Consider the following 14,255-nt stretch of genomic DNA (forward strand, 5'->3'; position numbering starts at 1 on the left):
CCATCAATGAAATCTTCTAGACTGAGGAAACTATGTATTTATTCAGCAATTTGCCATGTATGTCACAAAGTTTTAAGACGATTTCTATAGCTGCTATTTTATTTCAAAGCAGGTTTTCTAATATACCAACATTTATTCTTTAATTTCATGGGCAGTGGCATTACACCAGGAATAAATTTGGTGCATAATATAATGTGTGTATATTATATAATGAAAACACCATATCACTAGAAAAAATGGCTCCATAAGTGGCAGAATTTACACAAAGCAATCTATTATGATTCGTATTGAATATAACATTTTCCCGGTCTGTGTTAGACTGGTAAGTGGTATTGCTCTGACATTTTACACAGCTGCTACTCTTTTCCCCAGAGGTGGCTGCATTTCACTGGTGGGTAAAAGTATTCCCTAGAACATCCTTTTGCTCCAGTACTACATAAGGATATTAAAATGTTTTCATAAACTTTAAGGCTAGATGGGACCATTATGACGGTCTAATCTGATCTCCTGCGTACATCAGCAACTCCTGCATTGAGTCCATATTTAGGAATTGATTCTGCACTCCTAACACACCCCAAACTTCTATCCACTTCAATTAGGGTTTGTAAAAATATTGTGAGATCAGATGAACGGTGAAGCAATATTAGGTTTTGTTGTCGTCTTTTATCCATGTGCTGCATTATATAATATACACACACACTATATTATTCACCAAAGTTAATGCTTCCTTCCCACCCCCTTTCTGCTACAGAAGGACTTCCTTTCTTGCAGTGTCCATAAATTTTTACTTTTAACGTATGACACTAAGTTTAATTTCAATAATTTACTTGCGTTGGACAGTCAATCAAGGAATAAAATAAAGCTTCTGTTGACAATGGTCAAGTGGATTTAATTCATTTAAGTGAAAATAGCATAGTATCACTATTTAATGGGATTCTTTGTGTGTTACTTTGTTTCAGGTCCAGTGTCAATACATTATGAAGATGTGGCATTTGAGAGGGTTTTCTTTTACATGGAGGAACACCATGGAGAATGGAACAGAAGAACAGGTAAACTGGTTTTAAAAGGGAATAAAAAGGAGCCAATAATTATGCCTCACTCTGCTTGCAAATCATGTTCAGGACCTCATATGGTGTGAACTGGCCTAGCTCTATTGATACCAATAGAGCTATGCCAATTTATAGTAGCTGAGGATCTGTCTTAATACCATTTTTAGACACTGGCACTGGAATTCACACTTTAGTGTCAAAATTGAAAAACTTTGAAAATGCACTACCTTTCTTCCTATCCCCGAGTAACTGAAGGCTTGCTGACTGTGGCAGATTAATGGAAGTAGCCAATAACTGTGTACAAGTTATAGTTTGACACACAAGCAGAACAATGTGGTTTTGCCCCTTGCTTCTAGACAAATGAATATTTATATGCAAGACCTAATTTTCCCTCTAGTAACAATTTAATAACATCAAGGGGATGCTATTAACTGTTAAATGTTGTCAGTGCAAGTTAAAGATGCTGTAAGCCACTCAAAGCATTTACCACCGAGCTACATTAACATAATCTTTCAATCAGTGCAGAAGCTGCATAGAATTTTTTTTTAAATGTATCCCTAAAGAGAGATGCTAGGAGTGCAATTCTTAGAACCTGTATGTACTTGCAAGAAATCCCCAATTCCAGACTATTTGTACAACCAGGTGCTTTTCTTAACAGTCTCACTGCTTGTAAGGGCAGCAAGAGAGATTCAAAAGGATGTTCAATGCAGGCAGCATGGATCCAGACTTATTTGGCATCTATCATGTATTCCCCAATGGGTGGGTGGAAGAGGGAAAAGGAAGGGGAGGGACAAAGAAAGAGAGCAGGGGAAAGTTTCAAATTACAGCTGCAGTAACTATTTCTAAATAGGAAAGGAAGCCTAAATAACTGTCCCATATAGGGAAACTGATAAACATGAGTGGTAGTGAACAGTGAAATCTAGTTGCTGATATTAGCCAATATTATGCAGTTAAACATTCTTCTTTGAGAACAGATAAAAAGTCAAGATGTGGATGCCCGTTAATTAAGAGTAGAGATGTAGCTTCCCCAGCAGCAAAGTAATTGTTTGTGGAGCACCCTCCCCACCCCCATATCTTCAATTTAGGTCAGGCATCAAGAGGAGGAAAAAAGGACTGGAGACTGAAGATGAGATGCTCTATTTCACACAGTTGCCCTCTGGAAGGGCTGGCAAAGGCAGTCACTTAAATTAAGTGCAGGTCATCAGACAAGATATCTAATCTATTCCTGAAACAGACAACCTCAACAGCCCAAATCCCTATGGCCTTTACAGCGACACAATGAACTGCTTCCTCATGTACCCTCTGTCAATTCATGTTAGGTTCCTACTTTTTAAAAAGTGATATTTCATGTACACTATGACCCTATTGCTCATAGCAAGGAAAGTGCTTTGGTTTATTTATGACCTACTAACCTTAAATAAAAAAAAGCATACAACTAATCTGAATGTTCTCATAAGCCTGGAGATTTGAAATAAAACTTAAAATAAATCTGGCATTTGTAGCACAGCTAGCTAAGCTATATTTGCCCAGTTGGGAATTTTTTTTTTTTAAATGAAAACCAGATGACAAGAGGAAAGCATTATTACCCTGCATAAACTTCAAGGTTTGGGCATCAGGACTGCAGCTCACGAGTGCCTGGATTTCCCATGAGCCTCTGCTTCCATCAGCATAGAGTTAAATAAAGCAAGACTGTGGTTTTACATCTATCTCCAGTCTAGAAGACTAGAATGAAAAGCCAGCTGTAGTTTTTGAGATAGAACTTAACCCAGCCACAAAACCTAGCCTTGGAAATAGAGACGTTGGTTATCAGCCAGACAAGATTGGGGTTTTTTTTGTTTGTTTTTTAAACAAAGTGACAGAAGGAGAAAGAAATGAAGAATAAAAAGCAAACATCCTCCATTTTCTATGCTAAAATGTGAGTGACCCTAAACTCTACTCATTGAACACATGCAGATAGGAACAAAGGCCTATTGAATTCAGGAGCCTGTTTCTCCACTCAGTCATGATGATGTAAATCAGGAGCAACTTCATTGAAGCCAATGGAGTTGCACTGGAATAAAACCAGTGCAAGTGAGCAGATAATCAAACCGCAAGACTGTGGTCTGCTATATGTGGATACATCACAAGTTCTTGGCTGTATTGGCAAAACAAGTTTACTCTGCATTTACTTTGAATTCTGAAGCTTTCACAATTGCAAGTGATACATTTCCCAGGCCAAAAAAAAAAAGGGGGGGGGGGAGAAAAGGGAAGCATCCTGTCTACAAGCACACTATAGCCCACAAAAGAAAAAGGACCCCAGTTTATAATTTTAAATTAATGGAGATATCCCATCTCCTAGAACTGGAAGGGACCTTGAAAGGTCATCGAGTCCAGCCCCCTGCCTTCACTAGCAGGACCAAGTACTGATTTCGCCCCAGACCCTTAAGTGGCCCCCTCAAGGATTGAACTCACAACCCTGGGTTTAGCAGGCCAAATGCTACTGCAATCATGTTTATGTGAACCAGTATGATATTCTGTTGGATAAAGGACAGCAAATCATTTATCTTAGTTTACTATTACATGTTAAAAAAGTGGGGCAATCAATTCCAGTATATGCAGGACAGATCACTTAAAAGAAATAGCTATGACTTAAAATACTTGCTAGGGAGCCTTATTTACCATACTAAAGGAAATAGCACACAGTCATGGTATGTGGTGTCTTTTAGCTTTGGGTTCCTATTTATGCAAATATTAGCAAGTTGATGCTTGAAGTGACTGAAAATAGGTTATGCATTGAAATGCCAAATATGCCACACCCCCACTTGGAAACAAGATTTCAGATGCAGCATTTAATGAAAACCAACAAATTATCAGTTTCACGATAACTAATTCTACTGCACAGTAAGATAAAGACTCTAGTTGAGCTTGAACCTTTCAAGGGAATTCTCTTCTGCAGGCCAATTCTGCTTGCCAGTGCAGAGAGTAAGCAAGGTAGATAAGTCTCACTCTCACATCATGCATCCGAAGAAGTGGGTATTCACCCACAAAAGCTCATGCTCCTATACGTTTGTTAGTCTATAAGGTGCCACGGGACTCTTTGCTGCTTTTAAAGTCTCACTTTGTCCTCTGATTCATACTCGTGTCTTTCCACTTCTCAACCCTTCCAATTAATAGCCAAGGAAGACAAATCTTTGTTGCGTTACACATGAATTGCAATACTATGTTCACTTCCATTTTTCTAAAAGCCAGTTTTGATAGAAGAGAAAGTCTAAATGAACTGGCAAGGTTTAGAGGAAAGGCAAACAACTTCCATTATTGCTGGAGTCTTATCAGAAGGAGCACTTCACGAAGTGTGATCATCCAATCCTTGATATGGACAAGACACTTAAAACAAACAAAAACAAAAAACTTACCACACCTCTCACTGCACGCCAAGAAGGAATCTAAGTTAGAATGACTCAGATAAGTTCACCTCTTACTCTCATGCTAGATTTTCATAACAGGTGGAGCCAACTCCAATTTACATTTAAAGAATATCTAACACTGCATCAGACTGCAATTTGATTACCTCTAAACTAGTATAATGGGATTTCAGTTGACTTCTTAAATTAGGCAGATGTGTGTGGTGGATAGGTATGTAGAAAGGCTTTCTAAATTAGACTAACTGCATGGGTTTTATAGAAGCATTTGAAGAAACAGGATGCTCCTTTTAGAACAGACAATTAATTTAATATAGTACTACTGGCATATATGGTAATTTACAAAGAGAATGAAGTCGTTCTACTTCCCCATCCTCCCCAAGAAGCTTATTGAGAAACATATGCTGCTTAAAACAGTCAATACCCGACAATCTTAAACAGATTCAGGTTTGATTGAATTCACCCAACAGAAGAGACTTTATTGGGACTGGGCAATCTATTAGTGACATTGCAGGTTCATTGTGCTTTTGCCCAGTTGTGTAGAAGTATGGGATTACACACTTTGATAACACATGGTTTGACTGACAACCCTAGATAACTTTGGTCTAGATTTCTAAACTAGATAAATAAAGCTTTTCAATAAATGAAACAGACCTTTTCTTTTCATAGGATCAAAGCCTGGAGAGTTGCCAGTTCCTTGCTGTAGGATTATAATAGAACGGGCCAAGGAAGGTGGGTGGTGGTGCTAAGGGAACAGTGACAAACTGCATAATCTGTATGATTAAAACCATTGTGTCAGTTATGATTTTCCCCCCCTTTCAGATTTTTAAGGATGCTGTCAAGTCAGTGGAGTTCTCTTTTTAGTGGTTGCTTCAGTGAACATTCAACGCTGTCGGTGAGTTTGGAATTAAAGTGAAAACCATCGACCGTTGATTGTACCCTCCAGCTAACCATCATCCTCCTTACTTCATGCTTTCAGGCCTTTCACTGAAGACAGCTGCCAAACCAGCACACAAGGTATCTCTTCCCCCCACCCCATCCTCTTTGCAGAGCTTTACTAAAAAGGTCACAATCAACATTCATTGCTGTCGGTGGGTTTAACTATGTGGACAAGCTCACTGAACAATGAATGCAACTGTGGCCCCACTTTTTGTGATCACAGTCAAGAGGAATATCAGCTCTGAAAGCAGCACTGAAAGTCTTTCATATATGAAACTTTTCTGATCAAAAGACGAATATCTTCAGGATTTTTTTTTTTTTAAGCTGGTTTGACTCAGATGGTTGAGACAACACTCACTCCTCCCTGGAGTTGATTACAACATAAAGGGAGCTCATTCTGCCATTAATCTCTCTTACTTACTACAGATATTAACAAAAACTCTGGTATAGAAAAAGCCTCCCTGTATGCACCCCCGAGGACTCTGAACACAGGAGGAGAGATGGTTGAAAACGCCTCTAAAAATATATATAATAAAATAAAATCTATGCACTGCAACATTGCACATGCAGAGAGATGATGGCTATGTGTGTCCTTGGCAAAACAAGACAAATTCACCCCAAAATTTCTTACAAATGGGAGCCTTAGATAAGAATGGCGATAATATTCCTGATCTTGGTGTAATACAATTAACTGCTTTGTGAAGTTTATTTATATATAAACACCTAATAAACATTAAAAAACACAAACCTTATTGGACTTGCCTCTTTGTACTGTTTTGAGATAAGCCGGAAAGAAATTACTTGTATGGCTGGTAACAAAAGTTTAGCTCATTGTTATAAATTATGGAGCTGTGAGTGGTCATGCTGTGTTCCCTGATGCTGGGTATAAGGGGGGAAAAAATAAAAGGAAAAATTGAAGTACACCACCACTTTCCCAGCCCCACTCGTGCTTCACCCACAAATGTCAGGCATCAACCTAAATTTTTAACACCAGCTGAATGGGTACTGAAACATCATGTAATTCTCTAAGCCAATTTCAGCCATTAGCTTCAGTTTCTAGTATGTTGGTGAGTTTTTGCATAGACATTACTTCCAAAAGGAGAGGAATGACAAATCATTTCATTTGTCTCTCCCTTGTGACGCACATTACCACTGACAATGTCTGCTTTTTACTATGCATATAAATAGAAGCTTCAACACATTTCACCTAAGATCTCTTTCTTATCTTAATATGTACCTGTTTGTCTGGCCCTCATTCTGTACTATCTGTGCTCAGATACAAGTAGTGTATTATACAGTACCGTGGTAATGAAATGGCATTTTCTTCTGTAGCTTGGTGGTGATGGGGTGATTAAAGAATAATTTAAAAAAAGTTAGATTCACAACAGAGATCTGACATGGATCAAATCACATAGGAAGAGAACCAGTTCTCTAAACAAATATCCAAAATTCTAAGGCCATGTCCTCCTAGAAACATATGGATTTTTAGTTAACTTGATGCTGTGTGGTACCCTTAGTATGAAGATACATTTTGCTTTGTTCCAGTTACTGCGATAAAGAGGGGATAGCTCCAGGTGAATTGATGTTGGAGACCCTGCAAGGTTCTAAACTGGATTCATTGGGGCCTTTGTTCCATCACTTTTCCTAAGGTTCTCTTCCTCCCAGCCCAGGGTATTTTAAGTGGTACCCACCAACATCCTCTCTCTGTGTTCTCTCTTCTTTTCTGGCATGTTGCCCCAGATGACTATAGAATTTCTTACTCTAAGGATCCCAAAGGTATATTAAAAAGGAAGCAGTTTCTCTGGAGATCACAAAAGCTACATTTTATAATTGAAAGTAGTAACTTTCAGATCAAGGTGCAGCTAAGATCTCCTGGCATCAGTGTGAATTCAGATTCATTTAAACACGAGTTATAATACGCTAGATCCTGTTGGCCTCAGTGAGCCTCTTAAATATTAGCTATGCTGTGTTATGAGTTTATAACTAGACATGGTATTTATCTGAACAGAAAAGCCTGGAATTTGGCAACATGGGAAGAATAATATCCTGGTATGGAATCATCCTTACATAGAGAAGTAATGGGAATCATTCATGCTCTTTGGTCAGCAAAATTGCAGACTAGAATTGGTGTGGAGATACGAACTTCAGCTCCGCACAGAAGGAAGCTGATTTTGAATATATGGTTTTGTATAAGGAATCTTTCGTTATAATAACCCATTATCTTCCTGTGTCAGAGGAGCTCTACCTTATTTTGTTTCCTGCACTGATTCAATATTACTTAACATTTAATTTAAATAGTTTTCATAAAGAGAGAGAGAGTATATATAAACATTTTCACCTGGACCAGGTTATACTATGCCCTCACAGCAGCAGTGGGGTATGAAATTAAGCATGACATGTAGGCTGACCCTATGTGAATTTCTAGACATATCACAGATACATGGATGTAAGAGCATTTGGACAGATAAAGGAAAAACAGAAAACAAAAAAGCCAAGAATTTCTACAAGTCCTTAAGAGCAAGTTCCATCTCACATACAGAAATTAGGAGGGACTGAGTTTCGCACATGAGTAATGGTGTGAGCCATCAAGGACTATATATTACCCACCCACTATTAGTTAGGTTTACTGAAATACTTGTGGTATTTCCCACTGAAATTATAGGAGATGCTAGAAATTACAAGACAAAAGTAAATAGTATGGTTTAATAACCAGCTATGTTTTAATGGTATTGACTGTAACTTCCTCTGATGCATGAGGATGATGCCCATTAATGGAAGAAGAGATTTAACTCTATTTAGTCACAAGATACCTCATTATAGCCAACATATTGCATAGTATTCCTCCTGACCAGCTAATTTACAGACCACTTACTTGCATACAATACTATCAGTATAAAAAAATGCACAAGACAAAAAGTATTAGGCCAGGGGCTGACCCTGTTAGTAATGATTATTCTGAAGTTCCATGGAAAGGTCTCATTTCTATTTTTATGGTTTGTTGATATTATATATAATGTTATAAATCCCCATGGATCAGAGGTCTTCTGCAAAAATGGCCAGGAACAATGCCATTGTTAGTAATTCACTCACAGCAATATATACTATGAGGTCAAGCATATCAAAGCTACAGGGAATGCGATGAATTCTGACTGTTAATAGTAATGCTAGTTTTTAAGATTTATCTTCCTTATAGAAAGACGAAGGCGGTAAAATACAGTTCTCTATTTTGATAAACCACTTGCTGTTCCCCCATCAGTAGTCACAACAGCATGACTGGAATTACAGCACAGCCACTCTGAGCAGTTGACCAGATTTAAAGAAAAAATTCCTCTGAGTGTTCCTGCAGTTAGCCTGACCTCCTGCATAACACAGGCCAGAGAACTTCACCCAGAAATTTCTGGATCAAGCCCTGGATTTATGTTTGAGCTCACAGACGCAGACTTTAGATGATCTCAGTGGTCCTTCTGGGCTTAGTCTGACCTCCTGCATATCGCAGGCCACGGTGCCTCATTTAGAAAGACCCAGTTTTGACTTAAAGACTGCAAGGGATAAAGAATCTCATGTTCACTATCACAGAAGGAAGAACACTTCAAAGTCATTACTTATGCTGCATCTACACTAGGAATTGAAGAGCACCCAGTTGTTATATTCTAATTGCCTCACATGGTCACTGCTGGCATGAACTAAAAAGGTACCTAGTTTGCATTAATGTAATCCTGTTGATAAAAGACAAACTAGGTACCTTTTTAGTTCATGCCAACAGCATCCACATTGGGCAATCAAAGTGCAGTACGCTAATGCCCTATGCAACTCCTGCAGTCCAAACTGGGGCTCTGTAGACAAGTCCTTTGTCTACAATACTACTATGAAGGAGGAAAATCTTATCCCTATTTTACAGATAGGGGAAATTAAGTATGTAGAGCAGGGGTAGGCAACCTATGGCACGCATGCCGAAGGCGGCACGCAAGCTGATTTTCAGTGGCACTCACACTGCCCAGGTCCTGGCCACCGGACCGGGGGGCTCTGCATTTTAATTTAATTTTAAATGAAGCTTCTTAAATATTTTAAAAACCTTATTTACTTTACATACAACAATAGTTTAGTTATATATTATAGACTTATAGAAAGAGACCTTCTAAAAACATTAAAATGTATTACTGGCACGTGAAACCTTAAATTAAAGTGAATAAATGAAGACTCGGCACACCACCAAAGGTTGCCGACCCCTGATGTAGAGATTAAATGACTTGCCCAAAATTACACAGGAAGTCTGTGGCAGACCTGGGAATGGAACCCAGGTCTTCTAAGTCCCAATCACATATTTTACTGGGAAGAAAGGAAAAATCTCTTAACCATAAGAACATCCGATGATGTAGCCCACCTTTTTTTGTTCTACATTCCAACACTACTATTTGTCCTTCTGTATTTGCAACTACTGTACTTTATTCTCTTTTCTTCCTTTATATTGTTACTCCTCAAAAGATACCTAGAAACCATAATCAGGTTTAGGTTTATATTATGTGCCCAACCACTTTGAATTCTCTCTGCTGTAGAAGTAGTGGAGTATATACATTTAAAGAGCAAACAGACAGGCATGTTCAACTGTAATTTCCTTATTCACCCTTAAATCAAATTCTACATCTTTTTTGCTTTTCATTGCATTGTTTTATATCCTCCCCAAACTATAGGTACCAGAAATTCACACAATATTCCAAATGCAGGCAAGTCAAGGCTCCCTAAAATGAGCTTTTAACTCCCCTCCCTTTCAGCCAAGCATAACAATGCAGTGCCATTACAAATGCCAACATTTACATTTATCTACCATCATTCCTTGCTGAGTCCCAGATAGCCAAGTCCACTTTGTATCAGTGTATTTCATCTCACTGCTATGCAGGACTTAGCATTTGTTGAAATTAGAGCAATTTCTCCAGAACATAATTTCCCTTCAAAACAACAGACATTTCTCTAAGATTTTAAAACTTAAAGAAAGTGGGCAGCATGCATTAGCAGGCAAGAACATAAACAGCAGTCTCTTATAACATGGCTATTTAAAACAATTTATTTACCAGAGCACTTTACCACCAGCCCTTAAAAGCCTCCCCCCCCAAAAAAGAGCAGGGAGGGGCTCAGAGAACCCCTTACCCCACCCCAAAACAAATCAGAAAATTTTCACAGGCCCTAAAGAATAAGTTCCATCTCAGACACAGACATAAGAGTTGTCTTCAGAGTGTGTGCATGTACCAAGGGAGCCATTAAAACCTTGACATTTACCACAAGCTATGCAATCAGGAAGCACTGCAGATATTGTGGTAAACCCAATTTAAATAATGAGGATTCCTGAAATTCTATTGTAAAAGTGAACAACCATCCAACACATCTTAAAATGGCACCCATTGTAAACTCCAATTAACACTAAAATGGAAGGTGGGGAGGACCCATTGAATAGTCTCTCTGCCCATAAAGTGGACTTCCTGGTTGTTCCCTCAAAAAAAAAATGGTGAAAAACAGATGCAAACAAGATCACTTTTAGACAAAAAAATTCTATTCTGCTCCAGAGAGATCCAATGATGAAAGAGAAAGTGTCATGTTCACTAGCTCAGCATTGTATATTGAGATACTAGTTTCCTCCAGTATTTCACTTTGTCACAACCAGTGAGCATTTCCCCGAGGACTGCAAATGCGGACATACCTGGCACAACCATATTGTAATTTCTGTTATGAGACCTTCAACTTCTAATTTTAGATGAGGTTTAAGGCTGGGATGAGAGTTTTTGGTTTGATGGAATCAAGGCCAGTGTTTGCATTGGACAGCCTCTAAATACTGAACTGTTTTCAGAAGATTTGGACAGGAATAGTGGACATCTCAGAAGATCTTGTGTTACGAGATTTCAGCCTGACTGGTACTGAAAGCAAGTGCCCCTTTCTGGGCTCATATCTGAACTGAGGCCAAAACCATAGACACAGATTCAGATCTAGGGATTCTAATCGATGTCCACTGCTCAGCTTTGAAGTTCTGTTTAATTCCTCATTAGTAGAGAATGATACAGAACCCAATTACTGTCAAAGGAGAATTTCTCTTAGGCTCTTGTGGCTTTCTCCACCACACAATGGTATCTTTCAGTGACAACTACAGTCAGGGCCAGCTCTAGGATTTTTGCCGCCCAAAGCAAAAACAATTTTGGCCGCTCCCCCCTTCTTTAATTACCCCACCCCCGGCCCCGCCTCAACTCCGCCCCTTCCCCAAATCCCCAGCCCTGCCTCCTCCCCCCAGGCTCTCAAGCCTAGGAGGGAGGGAGGGGGAGAAGCGGCGCCCACGCTGCGGCCACTTGGAGTCTCCCCCTCCCTCCCAGGCTTGAGAGCCTGGGAGGGAGGGAGGGCAAGCAGCAGCGCGCGAATCAGCTGTTTCGCGCGCCCTGGCAGCAGCAGCGGAGGTGAGCTAGGGTGGCCGGGGCACATTTGTAGGGGCGGCATTCTGGCGCCCGCCTTGCCGCCCCTAAAAATGTGCCGCCCCAAGCACCAGCTTGTTTTGCTGGTGCCTAGAGCCTGCCCTGACTACAGTTAAAAACAAACAAACAAAAAAAACCCTCACACAGCTTGGTGACCAAGGGCCTAACCTTCCAATAGTGAAGTCAATTGGAATTTTGCCATGCACTTCAAAAGAAGCAGGATTGGACCTTCACTCAGTAAATAATAGGATGTACTGATGATACATATCCCAGTTTCCTCCTATGTTGTTTCATGTGTACACAATTACATGAATAGGGACATTAAGGGTTGTGGATGATGCATTTGTGAGAGCAAACAAAAGCTACTTTAAATAATGGCTCCTGATTAAAACTGTAATTCCAATGACAAAAACCTCCTCAAGATAACAAGTTTGCTGCCATTAGTTTCTCAGTACTGCTCTTCATACTGAAGTCTCAAAGTTTCTCAATAGGCTCTGATGATGGTGCACAAGCCTGAAATTGAGCCAAGTCATATGCTTCTCTGCCTGAAATCTCTGAATTTTTGGCATCTTAGGAGACAAAGCTGCAAAGCAACGTTCAGATGAACATTGTCATAGTTATGATTTTATTCTGTATTAGACACACCTCGGGTTGCCAACTTTCCGTTTTTTCAAACCGGAATATTACACGCCCACCCCCCCACCCATCACTTACTCTCCCCTCCCCCAGGATTCACCTGCTGCTCACAGAGCCGGGGTGGGAGGAGTGGACACAGAGCCTGCCAGCCCAATCAGGGCACAGAGGGTGTAGCGGGGTGGTTACTCCGCTCCTGCCCTGAAGGGCTTAAAACAGCCCTGGGAGAGGGCTGTGGCAGGGGAAAGGCTAGGCCGAGTGGAAAGCAGCCACAGCCAGCTTATAAGGGCCAGCTGGGCCCTGATTAAGAGGGCAGTGGGCCAGAAGCAGAGACACTCTCTCCCTAGCCTTTGGAAAGGGAGGGACCTGGCTGCCTGGGAAGCTGAGGTGGGCACCTGGGGTGGAGCAGTGCTGGGGAAGGGCCAGGGAGCTCCAGCCTAGCAAAGCCCCAGGCTCCAGGCCGAAGTAAGGGCCCACTAGAGGGCACTAGGACTGCAGAGGGGCAGCCCAGAGGCAGCTGGTCCAAACCTCCCTTGCCAATGATGAGTGACAATTATACTGCAGTCCGCCCCAGTGAGCAGGGGCTAGATGGTGACTGGCAGTAGCCGAAGACTGAGTTGGGGATAGGGCGTTGGGGGTTCCCTGGGGAAGGGAGACCCAGAGAAACTGAGGGGGTAATGTGGTGGGCAGAACCCCTGGGTAAAGGGCACTGGGGTCTAGGAGGGACATGGGGGCCAGCGGCAGGTGAGACAGTGGATGGCCTGCAGAGGGCACTCCAGAGGCTGGAGTGTTAATTCCCTGGACGACCAGCAGGAGGCGCTGCAGGGGTGAGTCTCGCCCTGTTACAGAGGGGTGGAGGGAGTGTCTGTCCCTGTAATGAGGGGATGGAGAGAACCAGGGCCCTGGGAGGCTGAGAAGGCAGGATGGGTGGCAAGCCCAGCTGTCGGCCCAGCTCCTCAAGTGCTGTGCACTGTCAAGATACCTCCTCCTCCACAAGCAGCTGCTCTTCCGGCCTTCCTGGTGGCAGAGGCAGATCGCCATTACTGCAGGAACCGGACTTTTGGTATCCAGACAGCAGTGCTGACCAGAGACTGCACTGGTCCCCTTTTGACTGGACTTTCCTGTAAAAAACAGGACACCTGGCAACCCCACTAAGGAATAAGATATCTAAACTGTCAGAATGCCTATGGGAAATAGCAAGTTACCCCCAATTTATTTGAAAAGCAAGATCCACAAGGTATGTGAGTCAATTATTCGTGGTGAAAGAAACCATTTTAAAACTATTTCTCATAAGCATTTTGTACCACTGAAATCAGAAAGAGATACAGAAATATTTTGGCTAAATTGAGTTGGGGCCAGGTGGTTGCTCTCAAAAGTCATCACCACCATCTGATGTGTAAAACATATTCCTAATTATCATAAAGTACACCCAGTGCTAATTGCTGCATTTGAGACAAAATAATGAGCCATGGCAAGCTTAAAACTCATGTTGGTGCATCTTCATTAAGCTGCTTTTGGATGGCATTTCAGCAGTGTCAATATGCTGCTGGTTACCAGGAAGACAGAGATGATGAGGCTACCAAGCCCACTGCCCTTTCCCTCCCACAGACTGTGGATACTGTTAAAAGGCCAAGAACTGCTACAGACCTAACAGGAACTGAAGAATTTCAGGTAAGATGTTTGGAGATGCAGAAAGGTGGGGGAGGGAAGAGAGAGGACTCAGTGACAGTAAGCAGCAGCTGTAACCCTGAGAAAATTATTAGCAGTGTCCACAGAAAGATCTTTGTATT

General features: G+C 41.2%; 2 long non-coding RNA genes across 6 annotated transcripts in view; one reads left to right on the top strand and one right to left on the bottom strand.

The window, feature by feature from the left end:
• LOC101938051 (uncharacterized) overlaps positions 1–6,138 on the top strand; it is a 74,853-nt gene extending 68,715 nt beyond the window's left edge. For 2 of the 5 annotated variants that reach the window (XR_010589746.1, XR_010589743.1), the window contains 3 exons: positions 960–1,049; positions 5,270–5,342; positions 5,427–6,138. This is a non-coding gene — a long non-coding RNA (uncharacterized LOC101938051). Of the gene's footprint in view, positions 1–959 lie in introns of all 5 variants that reach the window. The other 3 variants (XR_010589745.1, XR_010589742.1, XR_010589744.1) reach the window with 2 other exon arrangements.
• The window catches only part of LOC135973044 (uncharacterized), a 72,710-nt gene that overhangs the window by 24,574 nt on the left and 33,881 nt on the right, over positions 1–14,255 (bottom strand). The gene's annotated exons all lie outside the window — the stretch shown is intronic.

The sequence above is a fragment of the Chrysemys picta genome, chromosome 8, assembly GCF_011386835.1.
Source record: "Chrysemys picta bellii isolate R12L10 chromosome 8, ASM1138683v2, whole genome shotgun sequence".
Lineage (NCBI taxonomy): Eukaryota > Metazoa > Chordata > Testudines > Emydidae > Chrysemys > Chrysemys picta.